The 17,434-nt window shown below is 41.7% G+C and overlaps 1 long non-coding RNA gene across 1 annotated transcript in view; it reads left to right on the top strand.

Moving 5' to 3' along the window:
• The first annotated feature begins 2,253 nt into the window (after positions 1–2,253).
• The window catches only part of LOC144454085 (uncharacterized), a 50,750-nt gene continuing 35,569 nt past the window's right edge, over positions 2,254–17,434 (top strand). Inside the window, exons 1-2 of the long non-coding RNA XR_002327351.2 lie at positions 2,254–2,309; positions 3,336–3,422. This is a non-coding gene — a long non-coding RNA (uncharacterized LOC144454085). The remainder of the gene's footprint in view (positions 2,310–3,335; positions 3,423–17,434) is intronic.

Genomic DNA, 17,434 nt, shown 5'->3' with positions numbered 1-17,434 from the left:
TGATCAGACCAAATCAGAAAACACTGTGTTCTGTTCTGGGCACCGTGTTTGAAAGAAGACATTTACAGACTGGAGTAGAAGAAAATGATTTGTATAGTGAAAGGTCTGAAAACCATGCTATAAAGGAGGAAAGATCTCAGTATCCTCTTACTAAATTAGAGGGTTTAACTGGATAATCTGGATAAGTTTCTTTCAGCTTTTGGCATTCTGATTCTAAGAAACTTAGAGGGAACTGGCGATGGTTAGCCTGGAGAAGAGAAAATTTAAAGGTGCTATCTTCAAATATTTGAGGGGTTATGTGGAAACAGACTAGCTTTATTCTGTGTTATTCCAGAGGACAGAACTATGATGAACAGGTTGAAGTTATAGGGGGCAGATTTTTGCTCAGTATGAAGAACTTTCTAGCAATTAAAGTTGCGTAAAAATAAAATGGAGCTTGAGATAGTGAGTGCCTTGTAATATTTAAGTGATGGTTGGATGATCGAGATATCAGGAATGTTGTGTAAGGGGGCCTTGCATTGGGTGGTATGACCCCAATTCTAAGATTCTTTGCATCTATGAATTTCATGCTCTTTCTTGGAGACTTAGGGTCTCTAACCAACTGTGAACATTTTAAATGAGTTAATCCTTGTAGCCCTGGCTCCAGCTGTCCAGTGTATGAATGTTTGAAAGACCGCAGGAGAAAGCTAACTTAGCTGGGATGATTCTGGAATCAAGAAGGTTCCCCAGTGATCTTCCTCAGTGGTTTCACAGGCTCTGTGCTATCTTCTACTTTGTTTATACAGAATGATTTAAAGAGCTCATGTGAAAAAGTGATTAATAACTAAGCCTAAAAAAGCAGACTAAAATGCAGTGCCATGGGGCCAGGGACTGAGCCCTCACAGATACCAGAAGCTGGACATTTATGCTTAGTATGGGGGAGGGTACTGACTGCTCAGGCACTAGGACTGAAGGATGGGGTCATTCAAAATGGTATCCAGATTGAGTGCATTAACCCTGGGAGACATATCCTTGGAGTTATCATTGTTTGGAGATAGATTTGATTCTCTAAACCATGTCTAGCTCTCAGTTCAGATCTATATTTCTGAGGAGCTCTCAGTAGCTGACTCAGTGGGAAAGACTGAGAAAGAGAAGTTATGACCCTGTTACTGTCTCCAGGGGGGTAGTAGATAGTAGAAAAGTATCTGTCAGTGATATGGGAATTTCCCTCTAAGAAAGAAGTGATGATTATGGGTGGAATGTGGAGATGTTCTCAAGGGTATCTATCTATCTATCTATCTATCTATCTATCTATCTATCTATCATCTAATAGTAATAATAGCTAATAATTACATAGTACTTACTATGTGCCAGGTACTGTACTAAGTGCTTTATAGTTATTATTTCACTTCATCTTCTCAACTACCTTGGGACTTAAGTGCTATTATTATTTCCATTTTATAGATGAGGAAATTGAGGCAAACAGAAGTTAATGACTTGCCCAGGGTCACACAACTAGTATTTGAAGCTGGAGTTGAGGTAAAGTCTTCCTTACTCCAGGACAAGAGTCCCATGCACTGTCCCTTAGCTGCCTCCAGATATTGATATCTATCTAGATATAAATGTAGATATAGATATATTTAATATATTTTCTGGGCAGCTCCTGGACTTTTGCTTTTGTCACAACGATGTGCTCTTTGAGAGGAAGTAATAATGATAACAATAATAATAACAACAACTAGCATTTATATAGCATTGACTATGAGCCAGGCACTGTCTTCAGTGCTTTACAGTTATTACCTCATTTGGTCTAGTTTTGCACATGGAATCAGACAACTAGGTCCAAGTCCTATATTTGCCCCAAATGCCAGGTACTTACCAGTGCCTGACCTTGGGCATCGCTTCCCTTCTCTAGGACTCTTGTTTCTTTCTATGTAAAATGAGGTTTGGGTCTAGAAAGTTCCAAAAGTCTGTTTGAATGTTTCATAGTATTTACATCTCCTTGGTAACGTTGGAAATGGAATCTGGATCCATAAATCTCAACCATTTCAAGTATGATTTCTTTTAAAAGGTATCCAAAATACTTGGGCAAATGAAAGGGAAAAGGAGTCTTTTATGTACATACACACATATATCCAATAGTTGAAGCTACAGTTAAAAAAAGGAAGAGTATTAGATGAATCTCCTCTAAGAAACAAGTGAGTAATAAATATGCTCGGATATCTTAAAGCATTTGGAGACATATATGCCTGTGACATGATGCCCTTCTCTCCTCTTTGCCTAGAAGCTGGTCAGTGTCAAAGCAGTTATTCATCATTTTCAAATTCCAGGTAATCTCATTTCCTGATGAATCTTGGCAACCCAAAGGGGGGTTTCTTATGAACTCTGATCCCAGTTTGCTGCTCACTGAGGAAATAACTAACAGGTGCCTGATTTTCTTAGCCATGAATCGGCAAGGTCTGGTTCTCTTAAACAACAACAAAAAAATTCCTTCATGAAATCCCTTAATAATGGTAATATTCTACTATCAGACTCAAAACCAAAGGACAATTGTTAAAGACATATTTCAAGCTATGAAAAGCAGACAGCTGTCTGCTCTGGCTCTTGGGTCATGTTTCATGGTTATTCTCTACTCAAAGAACCTTTCTCCCCATCTATTCCTTAGATTAGGGGATGAGTTGGAGGTTAGGTTTAGGTTAGGGTTCGGACTAGAGTTGGGTCTGGCTGGGGTTTGATTTCTATTTTGGCTGAGCATGGGTTGGGGTTTGGATTGGCATTAGGGTTGTGTAGTCTGTCAGTTGACCCTTTAAAAATTACAGAAGGGTGGGGCTAGCACTCATGTAAGAGTCAGGTTGCTAATTTTTCCAACATACATAGGAAACTCTCAGCATCTTTCCAGCTTTCTCTGTCATCTATTATCTGACTTCTCTCAATTTTTCATCTCCTCATTTGTCACTCATCTTCCTGCTCTTCCTCTGTCAATATAGACTTTGCCCCATCTATCTGGGCTGTTTCCTTGAGTATTGATATTTCCTTGACTTTGTTGGCTCTCTGTTCCAATATGCCTAGCACATAAAGTCACACAGAAAATAACTTCATCTTCCTCTGTCTCATGCATTTCCTATTGGTTAACCCCCTGAACCTGTTTTCGACTTGATAAGGGGTAGGGTTTGATTAGGGTTGGGGTTATTATTAGTTTAAAGCTTTGAGTTAAGATTGGATCTAGGATTGTTTTAGTGTTGATAATTGGTTAAAGTTTAATACGTGGGCAAAAGATTTAGGTCAGGCTTTCTTTTGATAACTTCAAACTCTATCTGTGTCTTACGAGTTCCTTGCTTCTCTTTGTATTGAGACAGGATGGTAATAGGGGAATGAGTACCAGACCTTGAATCGGGAGCCTTGGATTCAAATTCTTCTGATACTTACTCTCTGCGTGGGCATGGGTAAGTCATATAATCTCCCTGAGCCTTAATTCTAAAGAATGGGAATATTGGTAGACTACTCCATGGAATTACGGGGAAAATCCTTAGTAAACCTTAAGTCGCTGCACAAATGTGAATTACTGTTATTGGTCCAAAGGTTCATTCGGATTAGCAAATGTTCACCCTGATCCTGCTGCTCTTGTCATTCAGGATTTCAGTGGCATGAGACAAGGTATGAGTAAAACTATTTCTCTGGTGTTGTCTTGGGTCCCAGCACCTCAGCTGCCCTGTTCACCCAATGACCAGATTCCAGAGATAACTGAGTTACCACGGGGTTGGGGATTTTTGTCTGCGTTTCTGTGTGGTTGAGCAGGTGTGTTGGTTGGGGAGCTCGACTTCCATGCTTACTCTTTTTCATTTCTGGGAAAGAGATGGATGGGAAGGCAATTCTGGACAAGGGAAAGGACACTGGAGTCTATCCTTGTCCCTGAACAGTTGGATAGGTTTGGGCAGAGTTGTTTTGCTCACAGAACTGAGGCAGTGAGTGCAGCAATTTCCTGAGTCTCAGAGGAGTGTCTGTGAGTATCTACAACTGGTTGCCTGATTCTAGCACCTACCATGAAGCTAGTCAATATTCTATATGTTATAATTATATGAGTGATTATGGCTCTTGTTTAGGAGATTCTACAGTGTCTCTAGGGATCTATAGAAGTTTGGATTTCCCCTGGAAGATAATAAACTTGGGAATTCTGGAGAGGTAACCCACTTTCCATCACCCCTGCAACCTCTGAATTTCTCATGGTCATTCTAGAGGGCCAAGTCTAAGGTTTGCTTCTCCTTCATGTGACTTTGTTCCTTATTGTTTCTCCAGTTCTAGTTCCTCTCCGAGAGACTGGCACTGTCCAGTAATTTACCCATATCCATCTAGAAAGCTAGATTCCCCGACTCTCAAGTTTGGGGTTGTTCTCCCAGTGGATTACGTTATTCAAATAACTAATAGTAGCATAGGGCAATATCTAGATATTTGCTTCCATTCTAACTTGAGGGGAAAGAAAAAACACACCTCCTGTGTGCCAGGTACTACACTAAGCAAATATGATCTAATTTGATGCTCATCCCTACCCTCTGCCGTAAGTACTATTATGAAAATACCATATAGTTCAGGATACAGAGGCAGATGGAGACTAAGTGACTTGCCTAGAGTCAGGAAGATTCCAGGCCCAGTGCTCTATCCACTATCTATCCAGATAGTATATCGCTACCTCTCAATATCACTCTTGATAGGTATGGGAGCCCTGGGAATGGTAGCACCTCACAGATCAATGATCCTGCTTCCTACCCAGCCCTCCAGCTATAGCTGGGGAGGTAACTCTTGTGGAGAAGAGACCAGACATTCCCACCAATTGTCAAACAAATGCTGCACCCAGAACACCTAGCCCGACTAGCTGAAGCAGCAAGTCATCTTGAAGGGGAGATTTCAGGAATCAAGTGCTGGCAGGTCTAACCACCTATCTCCCTCACACCCAGTCATCATTTTGGAAAGCAAGCCCTGTGGAGATGCAGCCTGGCAATTGTTCCTTCCAGAGCTGTAGCCAAGCAGCTGGAAACCCAGAAAAGAAAGTTCTTGCCACCAAAGTCCTTGGCACTGGCAAATATTTCAGCAGCAGAAAATGACATGATTTTATCAGTGGAAATGGCATTAAAGAAAGAAGCATTACCATCTGCTTTGCTGCTACGCCCTAAGGACCATGGAATCTCTCCATGTGACTTCCATATGTGTTATCTCCCCTGTTAGAATGTGAGTTCCTTGAGAGCAGGGACTGTTTTACTCTTTTATTTGTATCTCCAGGGCTTTGCACTTCACAAGCTCTTAATAAATGCTTTATTCCTTTCCTCATTCATTCTTGGGCTGCAAAGGTGAAAGAACCTGTACAGCTTTAATGTACCAATTCTGGTACAGCCTCTGGTCTGTGTTGAGTTCTTTGAGGAAATACTTAAGATACAACTCTCCACTGAAGACTATCTTTTATAGGCTCAGTGCAAAGCAGTGGCACAGATGGTAATAGCCCAAGGCAATCAAACTGTCTCCAATCTACGAGATTTAATCACTCATCCTCAATGAGGTGTGAATGGGTCAACAAGTATCCAGACCCTGGAGAAGTGCTCCCATTGAGGTGTTAATGGACATGTCTTCACCCTTGCAATCCACGGCGAGACAAATCAAAATCCCAAATCTCCTTTGTGGGAAGTTTGCTCTACTTAAGCAATACTTTAAAAGTAACCGCAAACAATAAACCCACGAGAAGTTTGGCTTAATGGAGTAGATGTAGATCATGCTTTGTTAAGAGCATAATATCTCGTTGGATGGGCAACCCATAGTAGATATGTTGTTCATCAGTAGATACTAAATAAAAAATGGACTGGACCCAGAGATGAAAATCAGGCTAGATTGGAAAATTATGCAGTTCTTATAAGATGCTCAATGGCCTTTCTCATTCATTCATTCATGCATTCATTCATTCAGTCAGTCAGTCAGTCATTTGACGTCAGCATTCCTCTTGTGGTAGGTAATGGGTAAGTCATCAAACAACACTGAACACCAAAGAATATTCAAAGGATTGAAACTGGGAATTACTGGGAAGACAATGGTAATGGAGAGGGTGGGAATAGAGGCAGTATACTCCAAATGAGGACTCATGCTGGAAAAGTGGTGCGAAGGATGCCATTAGGGAAATTTATCACTAGAAAAAAAAAGCTTGGCTGGTCATATAGAGGGAACACAGACTTACATGGGAATAAGGTCCCTGGTGGGTTGAGTGGCTCCCATGTGGCAGATTTCTAGAAGAGTCTCACAGGATAAGTGGGGATGGATGGGTTTCTAGCTGCCTCATTGGAGGGAGGACCTTCATCAATGAGATCACACAGAGTCTTTATTTAGGATGATATTATTTAGGATGATTATTTGGGATGACAACAGGGTGCTCTGCTTAGAAGAGATGGATAGATTCATGAAGCATTTATTAAATGCTTACTGTGTGCCAGGCACTGTACTTAGGGGGGTTAGGGATACTAACATAAGGAAGCAAGACAGTCCCTAATGGGTAGCATAACACATGAGGTGAAATGGGAAAAGGGGAGTGGCACGGTGTATAGGTTGTTAGAATGTGGCTTAGAGGCCTGATTGTGAAACCATACAACTTTTCTATGTACTCTCAGCTTTCATCAGTCTCCTTTTACCCATGTATGGCCACAATCTGCATCTCTATTTCTGGACTGGTAAGCATTGCTGGAAAAAGTCAGGTAGTTAAGTGGCACAGCAGAGAGAGTGCCCGGACTAGAGTCAGGAAGACCTGAGTTCAAATCCTGATTCAGATGCTTACTAGCTATATGATCCTTGGCAAGTCACTTGAACTTTGGTTTGCCTCAGTTTCCCCATTTGTGAAATGGGGATAATAATAATACCTATCTCCCAAGGTTGTTGTGAAGATCAAATGAGATGTTTGTAAAATGCTTAGCATGGTGCCCGGCTTATAGTAAGTGCTATGTAAATGTTAGCTATTATTATTAAATCAAAAAAATGGGCAGATTGAGTCCAGTGCTGGTTCATGCTACCTAACCTTTTCTGGAGTCTTACTTAAGCCTGGTGTTATAGGAAGGGGAAGGGAAGAGAATAAGCATTTATATGGTGCCTACTTTGTGCCAGGCATTGCGCTAAGTGCTTTGCAACTATCTCTCCTGATCCTCACTCAAGCCTGAAAACTAGTTGTTGTTATTATGCCATTTTATAGTTGAAGAAACTGCTTGCCTCATAGTGAGAGGATTGAGGCTCCAATTTCAAGGTCTGTTACTTACTGTGTAACTTGGGCAAAGCACCTCAACTCTCTGGCCCTCAGTTTCCTCATCTGCCAAGTGAGAGATTTGGATGGATGAGTTCTAGGTTTCCTCCAAGTTCTGATTCTTATACTGCTCAGAAATTTCAACCTTTTCCCATTTCTGGTTGACATCCCCAAAGGGTTTCCATTGTTTGTTCCAAACCTTTCCTATGCTTACATCATTATATGATTACCTCACTTTAAGCATGTTTTCTCACTTCCAAATTTATTGATTAGAGAAGATTCCTTGCTTCCTCAATTTCCCTCTTCACCTAGAATTTTTCTCACTATGCTTACCCTTACCTCATTTCCTCTTGTCTTAGAGTAAGAAGTATCTATACACTTTTATATGGTTCCCTCAGGGGCAGTTAAGTGGTTCAGTAGAGTGCTGGACCTAGAGTCAGGAAGACCTGAGTTCAAATGTGGCCTCAGATATTTCCTAGCTGTGTGATCCTGGGCAACTCACTTAACCCTATTTGCCTCAGTTTCCTCATCTGTAAAATGAGCTGGAGAAGGAAATGGCAAACAGCTCCAGTGTCTCTGCCAACAAAACCCAAATGGGGTAAAGTCATTCACAACTGAAACATCTGAACAACAACATGTTCTCCTCCACCTGTTCTCTTGATCCCATCCTTCCCCTTACCCTCTAGGGCCTCACTCTGACAATCATCCTCTCTAATGCATCTTCAATTCCGGAAACATTCAGGTGCATGTTATAGGTCCTGGGGGTACAGAGAAAAAATAAAACCATTCTTTCCCTTATGGAGTTTACCATGTACTGGGGGATACAATACAAAGGAATATACATTTAATTTGGGGTTGAAAAGAGACCTAGTAACTGGAAGGGTAAGGAAAGATGTCAAGGTCTTCTTCTACAGACATGCTTAAGTCTTTTCTATCTAACAAACAAACAAAACCTCTGATACTCTGAAGCCACTTTTCTCTATTTCCTTCTACTAACCTCAAAACTTCTTGAAAAAGGTATTTGCACTTATTGCTTTGACTTCCTTGAAACCAAACCATATATATATATATATATATATATATATAATATATATATATATATATATATAAACTTTTCATAATCTGGCTTCTACACTATCCACAATACTTATATTGTTCTCAAAAGTCGCCAATGACTTCTTTGTTGACAGATTCTGTGGCTTCTTCTCAGTCCTTATTTTTTTTGGACAGGGCAGGTAGGTACAGTGGATAGAATGCTGGACCTGAAGTCAGGAAGACTGAATTCAAATCTAGCCTCAAATCCACACTAACTATGTGACCCTGGACAAGTCATTTAACCCTGCTTGCCTCAGTTTCCTTATCTGTAAAATGATCTGGAGGAGGAAAAGGCAAACCACTCCAATATCTTTGCCAAGAAAATTCCAAAAGGGGTCACAAGGAGTTGGACATGACTAAAAAAAATGACTGAACAACAATAATTGTTCTTGGTGCAGCTGTAGCATTTGACCCTGTTGTGTTCTTTCCTTGGCTCCCAGGACATTTCACTCTGACGGTCCTTTTAAAACTTGAATGCTCTTTCTGTCTCCTTTGATGACATCTTTTTCTTCTCCATTAACCTAAATATAGAGATTCAGCAACGCTTTGTCCTTAGCCTTTTTTATTCTTCTTTTTACATAGTATGTGGGGTGTTGATCAGGATATCTTAGATCAGTTGATCTCCCTAGTCCCATTTGATGAAATCACAGAAGATAAAGGATAAATAACAGAAAGGAGGTGTTAGATTCTTAAAACCTAAAGAAGGGTTTATTCTGTTACCCTTTTCCAAGATATAAAGAAGTTTGATAAAAATTAATGGCATTATAGTACGGCTAGCCATTGGTGTGAGTTAACTTGGTCACATGCATTTCTCAAGTGTGTGTCTTTCTACTAGTATACTCTAAGGGCATGCCCACTCTTCTCATTTGTGCTTTGTCTACTGAGAGCATTTGCCCCTTCTTTATGAGGAAGGTGGGAATGTTTTGTAGCTACTCTTCTTAAGATGCCACCACAACAAATTCCTTTGCCTTAAATTATTTGTGTTTACTGACTGTTAAAGGTAAGTGAACTGGTGGGAGCTCAGGAACAAAGTTTTAGGAGTTTGCATCTATAGAATATCTTGAAACTGGGAAAGTTGCCTTCCTAGTTAGGCAAGAAGCAGCTGGTGGACTAGGATTCAGGAAGATCCAAGTTAAAATCTGACCTCAGACGCTAATTGCCTGACCCTGGGCAAGTCACTTAACCTCTGTTTGTTTCAATTTTCTCAGCTATAAAATGGGCTGCCTTGCCCAGTTGTGAAGATCAAGTGAGATAATATTTGTAAAGTGCGTAGCACAGTGCCTGATGCAAAGTTGGTGCCACATAAATGCTTATTCTCTTCCCTCCTGCAAGTACAATTTGAAGTGGGTTAGCCCAGAAGGAGCACTATATTAATATTCTTTTCCTTACTAATTCATCTACTCCTGAGGCTTCAATTATCACCTCAAAGCAGATGACTCCCAAATCTATACCTCTGGTCCTGACCTCTCTTCTGAAAACCAGACCTGCATTTCAAGCTGCCTGCTGGAGAGCTCAGCCCATATGTCCCTCTGACACTTGGAGTATGGCATCTTTGAAGCTGAAATCATCACAATTTCTCTTCCAGACCTGCTTCTCCTCCTGACTAGTATTTCTTTTAAGGACACTCCTCAAAACCGAGAACTCATCTTTGGATCTTTGGTTCTTCTGTTTCTTTCACACCACACTCTCCCACCTCTATCCAATCCTTCATCATTAATTCCACCCTCACGATTTCTTTAACATGTCCTCTTCTTTCCACTTCACTGCTGCAACTTTAGCTCTGATTCTCATTATTTCTCTCATGGACTATTTTAGTAACTTGTTAATGAATTTCTAGTCCCCACCATTCCTCCTTTCCAATCTATCCTAACCCTCATGCCAAATTTATCTTTTTAGAGCACAGCTCTGATCATATCATCTCTCCTGCTCAAAGACTTTCAGTGACTTCCCATTGACTACTGAATTCAATCCCAAATTAATTGGCACTTAGCTTCTTGAACCTATCTTCCCAGATTCATCTCCCACTGCTCCCCTATTAATGAATCTTATATTCCAATTAAGCTCAGCTATATATAATTCCCTGAATATTCTGAATATACCCTGTATTCCCCATGTATGTAGTTTTGCTCATGCTACTCTTTCTGCCTGGAATGTCTTTCTTCCTCCTCTTCATCTCTACCTATTGAAATCATCCCCATCCTTTAAGACTTGTCTCAAATGACACCTGCCCCATGAAGCCTTTTCTGATTCCCTTTGCAGGAAGTGACCTTTCTGAACTCATTACATTTTGCATTAAGTTAATTTACCAGACTGTAGGATCCTTGAGGTCAGGGACTTTGGCTTATTCATTTTTGTATCTCCCTTGGCACCAACCAGAGTCTCTTGTATGCAATAGGTGCTTGATGAATGTTTGTTTGAATGAGTGAATCATGAGTTCAAGTGTCACCTTTCTGTTTCTCTTCCTGTTTCCTCATCTTCAGTTGTTCCCAGAATCACCTTCCTTAGGCAGGATTGGAGTCAAATTCCTCCTCCACTTCCCTTGCCTTTACATATGCTTCCCTGGCTTCGTATATTCCTATTTCTCTTAGTTTTCTGCCTTTCTTACTGTCAGGAAATAGAGCCCCTTCCCCACATAGTTATGCCCAGATTCCATTCCTTAAAGGGGCCTTGGAGAGGAGGGTTGTTTTCTTCTAGTGATGGCTCACCAGCTCACACACCATTCCTCCTTAGTAGTGTGATCTATGGCTTGTCAGAGGTATGGGCTCTCAAAAAACCCTTACAGTGCATAAAAGCCTTTTGTCCTTTGGAATGAAAAGAACCTGAAGATAGATGTCAGGGAAAGGGGAATCCAGGGAACTTTTAGGGGCTTCAGGAGACTCCTCTTTGGGGATGGGTAAATTAGTGGTAGGCCCTAGGGAAAGATGAAATTAAATTCAATTTGATGTTTATTATGTCCCCTGGGTAGAAGGCACTGGTAGCTTTGGCCTCCAGGGAAAAAGGATTAGGAGAGGAATCACCTGTCTAGTTTGTGGGATAAAGGTAGGGAGGCCATTAGCTATGGGCTCTGGGGTGACATGATAGTGAGGGGGGGTTGAGTCTATGTGGGAAGATCTGTGCCAGGAGAAGTAGGAGTTAGGGAGCCAGTAAAAGGTATGGCTTTGGGTCTGCTAGTTTGGGGCCTGTGTCAAAAGGGATGGAGATTTTTCTGAGCATGGGGTGTGTTTGTGGAAAACACTATAATCCAGATTAGTGGCTCTTCTTACTAGAACTAGCTGTTGAAGAAATAGAGCTGACACCCAGCTTCAGTCCTCTCTCTGAAACAAATTAAAATTCTCTTATACTACCCCTGCTTCACTTCTATATCCCCTTTCCATTGTTTCATAGACCCCTTATTGTTGTAAGAACCCCTTAATGTTAGGATACCTCTCCACAGAAGGCCTTCCACATGCCTCTCGAGCCTCCCTTTTCACCTCTCCATCTCCCTTTGCACATCTCATACTTGCTTCTGTAGGAGGAATAGGCTGTGGACGCTGGAAACCCTGAGGTTAAAGCCTATGACTATGGGAGGTCCACTTAGTTGACTATTATTGGGCTGAAACCAAATAGGTGCCATCCTGGGGAGTAGAGATTAGGAGGCTAAGGCTTAATCTCCAGGGGATTTTCTCTAAATTCTGTCTCTAATACACCTTAAACAGGGGGTACCTTTGAGGCAGGAGGTGGGGCATGCTTTCATTACCCCAACCCCTTATCCTAAGCTCTGGGCAAAGGATCACAAGATTAGAACTAAATGAAGCCTTGGAGATCATATATTTAAAAAAATTTTTTTTCTTTTAGACTTAACTACCAAATATAGTGGGCATTTCCATATTTATACATAGTAGAACAGGAAAAGAGGATTGTATATGAAACTATTATGTGCAACTTGCTTTTATTTTTTAAAATCAAACCTTTTCAAAAGGTTTCAAAGATGTCCTATTTGTCTGTTTTTCTTTCTGCCTTTCATTCTGTCCCAAGGATGATGAATGGGAGTTGATTGGCAGGTCCTTCCCATTGGCAATGGCAGTATTGATTTTGATTATGGTTTCCAGAGCAAGAAGTAGAAAGTAGGATGGGGAAGGATGAAGGAAACAGGCAGAAACAAGGTGTGTGACAAGAAGGGGAGAGTGGAAGGTATGACAAGGAGCTAGCTAGATATAGTTGGCCACATGAGTTTGTGGCTTCACACTCACCAGGCACAAAAGGGATGGTCCCAGTGGAGATTCCAAAGTTGAGTGATGTGCTGGCAAATATTTAACAACCTGCTCTCTAGAAAGAAGACATGCTTTAAAGCTTAATCTGAAATTTTCTGCATTACTTTCTCATGTCTAGATAATCACCAAAACAATAAAATTGTAGTTGATAACATTTTCCCATTTCTGACATACTGAAAATTTAACTATCAATTCTCCCCTAAGAGCTGATTCTAGCACACCCTTGCTTCAGGGTGTGGTGACTGGACACTCTGGTGGTCCAGAGGGTGCTTTGTTAGGGTGGACAGCAAGAAGATGGCTGAGGTCACATAGGTAATAAGGAGCAGCTCTGGCATTTGAACCCAGTCTTCTGATTCTGAATCTTGCACACTTTTAGCTCTCTGTTGTCTGTGTGTGTGTGTGTGTGTGTGTGTGTGTGTGTGTGTGTGTGTGTGTGTATGTAGAATGTGCTGCATTTGGCCACTTATCAATAATCTATAATAAAATTGGTGCATTCACATCTTTTCTCCTGGATCCAGCCCAGGCTCACCCGCTTTTGTGTATTATAATTACATCCATGTGACCCTCCTGGTGGGAGAAGATTGGGGGTGTGGTGTGGAGGATTGTGAGTCTGAAAATCTTTTCTAGACTAATAAACTGTTCCTTCACACACTTTTTTGCTGGACTACTCTCTCCCTAAGGCTGACATCACCCTTACAGTTTCCAAATATTCCCCAAATTACCCACAGTCTTCTCAGCTCCCGCTGTCGTCTGGAATTACCCACTCAAGATGCTGTCCTCCTTGTCAGTCCCACCCACCCCTAAGTACCAATATCCAGGGAAAGGCCTCTTTTACTTTCATCACTGATGTCACTGACAGGCCTCTGGCCCCTGGGGTTGGCTCTAGCACTGCCTGTAAGCTGGAATGTTGTTTGACTCAATCTGGCATGACCACCTGGGCCCTGTGCCATTCATTCATTCACTCAACAAACATGTAATAAGTGTTTACTGTCATCAGAGAACTGTACTAGACATGAGGAGCATACGAAGTTTAGACACAGTTCCTGCCCATAAGGAGCTTACATTTAAACAGGGAGATAAGAAACAAACATAGGTGACTGCAATATACTCTAGGGAAAATATAGACTATATTCATGGGACAGAAACTCTAGTATGGCTGAGGTAATGATGAGAGTAATGGGTCTCTGCACAAGAAGATCATGACTGACCAAGGTTTGTTAGTTGAGCTAGAAGTGAAGGGGTTGTGTGTTAGTTTTTTGCTAGTTGGCTAGTCATGGCTAGGAGGTATTATTGTGACTAGGGCAGAGAGGTGTATGCTTATGGATAGCTGGGAGAAACATGGAAGACTTATTAGATAGTTTTGGGTAGTCTTGACTAGCTGGTTAATGCTTTGTATGTACGTGTACGTGTGTGTGTGTGTGTGTGTGCATGCATATGCATGTACACATAGTGTAGTGATGAGCCCTAAGATGTGGGGAAATGGAGAGGATTGCCCAATACCTACAATGAAATGGGGCTAGGCCCCCAATGCTATAGTTACATTCAGTGACTAACTCCCAAAGACCAGTGTGCATGTGTGTGTGGAGGGAAGGAGAAAGGAAGTATCTTCTGAAGTGGCCTTTGTTGGCATCAGAATGAATTCTTGAACCCAAACTGCACTTATGACTCATTAGTAAGCTCCTTCAAGGCTTAATAATAGAATTAGGCAGTGGTATCCCCACAGTCCAGTGCTTATGTATGAATTTGAGGGGCTGGTGATATTAGTCATCCCATAAAGATGAGGCTACTGAATTTCCTCCAGGGTCTCTGAGGATAAGTATGAACTGGTACATGCTGCCTCACACCTCTACAGACATAATGTTAACAGGTAAGCCAAGGAACAGAATGCTGACCATGGTGCTGATATGGTGGGGCCCTTAGGGGCTTTATAACAGCTTTACCTGAGTGTAAGAACCAGTTAGTAAATCCTATTTGTGCTAATTGTGTATAACAGCACTCCCTGCCTCACCTCTTTCCCGTGGCTGTGATGAAAGTTATTTCAAAATGTGTAGCTCTGGGTATATTAACTAATAACAGGTCAGTGAAAGACTCAGTTTCTTCAGGCACCTTGGCCCCAAAGTTGTCTGGGGATTGGGTCCTTCATCCCTGGTTTTGTCAATTCCATGTGTCTTCCCTTTGGACTAAAGCAGCTATCAGTGACCTAGTACAGGTATCTTGTGTCTTCTGTGTCCTGCATAGGTCAGGGTCCTTGATAGGGCTGTTCTGTTTTGTACATGTTATTGGGGACTGAGGGAACTGGAGTCTTGAAGGTTGGGTGGCTAGGAACACAAATTGGTTCAGTGGCAGGTCATTCCTTAGATTTCCTCTCTGAAATTCAGCATTCTGACACCAAACCCTTATTCATCATTGGAGAGAGAAAGTGGTAGGAGGATCTAGAAGGCACCTTAGAGGACATTTAATTTTTTTTTTGTTTTTTGGCTAGGCAATGGGGTTAAGTGACTTGCCCAGGGTCACACAGCTAGTAAGTATTATGTGTCTGAGGCCAGATTTGAACTCAGGTCCTCCTGAATCCAGGGCCGGTGCTCTATCCACTGGGCCACCTAGCTGCCCCGAAGACATTTAATTCTACCCCTCACCCTACATATGAGGAAACTGAGGCACAGAGAGGTTGAGCAACTTGCCCAGGGTCACACTGCTAGTAAGTGTCCAAATGTGTCAGTTGACTCCAAGTTTTCCTGGCTCCAAATCCAACACTGTCCATTATGACAGACTGACTATAAATAATTGCTACACACAGAATACAACCCCATTCTCCCCCCCTCCCCCCGGCATCTGAAAGTCCTAATGAAGCATCCTTGGAATAAGGGTAGAAAAAATGGGGCCTGTGAATCAAAGGAAAAAGTGAGAACTTCTTTAATAGGTGTCTGGACGTCCCTAGGTCAGCTAGAAGTTATATTAACATCATTCTCTATAGGGACCTTATAGCTAATCTTCCCCACCTCCATCCTGCCCATCTAAGCGGCGAAACGTTTCCATATTACGCCATGGTAGCTCTGAACTCACCATGTGCCAGATGGCCCAGACTTTAGCCAACTGGTTGGTGTAACTGAGGGAGCGCTTTTGAAAGATGTCATCTTTAATGTAGATGGAAGTGACATGTTGTAAACCGTGAGAGTATTTACCATTGTCATTAGAGAAAGCTTATAGTAAAACTAAACGTGCATTGTTCACCAATATATGTAACTGTTGCTATGCTACATGATAGTAGAAAAGATTACAATTATTACTGCTTTTATACAACAAAATTTTTAAATAGTTTTTCTTTTTCTTTTCTTTTTACTTTGTCTCACCTGCTTGATTGGCTTGTCCTGCCCATTGAAACTTTGCCTAGTCCTTTCCCTTTCCCCTCCCTTTGTCTTAAGGTTACCAGATGCCAGGGATCCAGAGCCCATTCTCGCTGTGTTTTTTCTCATATCCCATGTGAGTCCCCTTAGCAGTCTCCCGGACAAAATGGTAAATATGCTATTGTTTCTCATAAAGACTACTCATAGCCTGTTTTTTCTGTAGAGTTTCTGTAGAATCCAGTTCCCTTATACTCAGGACACCCAGATGTGAGGCAGGGAATAATTGGATATGCTACTTGAGGCCTCTTGTAGTGATGAGTAATAAAAAAAACAGCCAACATTTACATAACATCAAAGCACTTTACACGCATTATTTTATTGGGTCTTATAACAACAACCGTCAGAGGAAGGCAAAACAACCATTACTATTGCCATTTTACATTTAAGACTGAGGCTTAGAGAGGTTGTAATTTGTCCATGGTCTCATAACTAGGAAATGTTAGAAGTGATATTTGAACCCAAGGTTTCTTGACTTCAAGTCTAGCACTGCATTATCATGTTGCCAGTCCTTGGCCTCAGTGAGATGAGGCAGAGAAAACTCAGTGTGCTGTTGACCAGATCCAGGACCTTTGTCTTTTGACATGTATGACTATTAATATGTATATGATGATGATTTTAAACAGTGAAAAGATATTAATGAAAACTGTTGATTGATATTGGTGCTATTGGTTGTCTTTGACTAATAAGGGCATTATGCCCATCTCCTGGGTAATACCCAGAGCACTACTTCCAATTGACTAGCCACTAAATCTAATTGCCTGGCCAGGTTTGAAGTGTAGTAATTAATTCATTTCTGACTAGTCACTAGTCTGGGAAAGGTCAAGGAGCAAAGGGCAAGGGGTCATGCAAAGGGCATAGGAATAGTTTTCTCCCTGGATAGCTGATTGGTTCTGGGTACATTGAAGAGTCCCTGGAGGAGTTCAAGGTGTATGTGTGTGTGTATGTGAAAGGGAGAGAGAAGGAGAGAGGGAAAGAGAGGGAAAGAGAGGGAAAGAGAGAGAGAGAGAGAGAGAGAGAGAGAGAGAGAGAGAGAGAGAGAGAGAGAGAGAGAGAGAGAGAGAGAGAGAGGAGAGAGGGAGAGAGAGAGAGAAGGGGGGGAGAAACAGGGAGAAGCAGGGAACAGCTGCTTTGGTTTAAATATTAATAACATGAAATGAAACATGTGTGGTGCCCGGCATGCCAGAGCCCAGCCAGTGCGTTTTGCATCTGATCTGAGAATGTCCCTCTGCATTGGGGTTTTGGAAAAATGTGGTCAGTGAATTTAATATACTTTTTGGCAAAAGGATGACAACAGTTAACTTGTCTCTTGAGCTCCACTTATGTGGGCTCCCTGGAAAGCAGCAGAGGTAGAGAGCGCTGTTTCTGCAGCTCTGCCAGAAGGACTGGAGACCGATTTCTGTAGCTGCCTCTTTTCTCCTCTCAACACAGGATAGGAGTTGGGGGTGGGT

The sequence above is a fragment of the Phascolarctos cinereus genome, unplaced genomic scaffold (assembly GCF_003287225.1).
Source record: "Phascolarctos cinereus isolate Bilbo 61053 unplaced genomic scaffold, phaCin_HiC Scaffold_2;HRSCAF=192, whole genome shotgun sequence".
NCBI classification, from domain to species: Eukaryota; Metazoa; Chordata; class Mammalia; order Diprotodontia; family Phascolarctidae; genus Phascolarctos; species Phascolarctos cinereus.
Note: the sequence above shows the minus strand (reverse complement) of the source record. Positions and strands in the feature narration are given on the sequence as shown.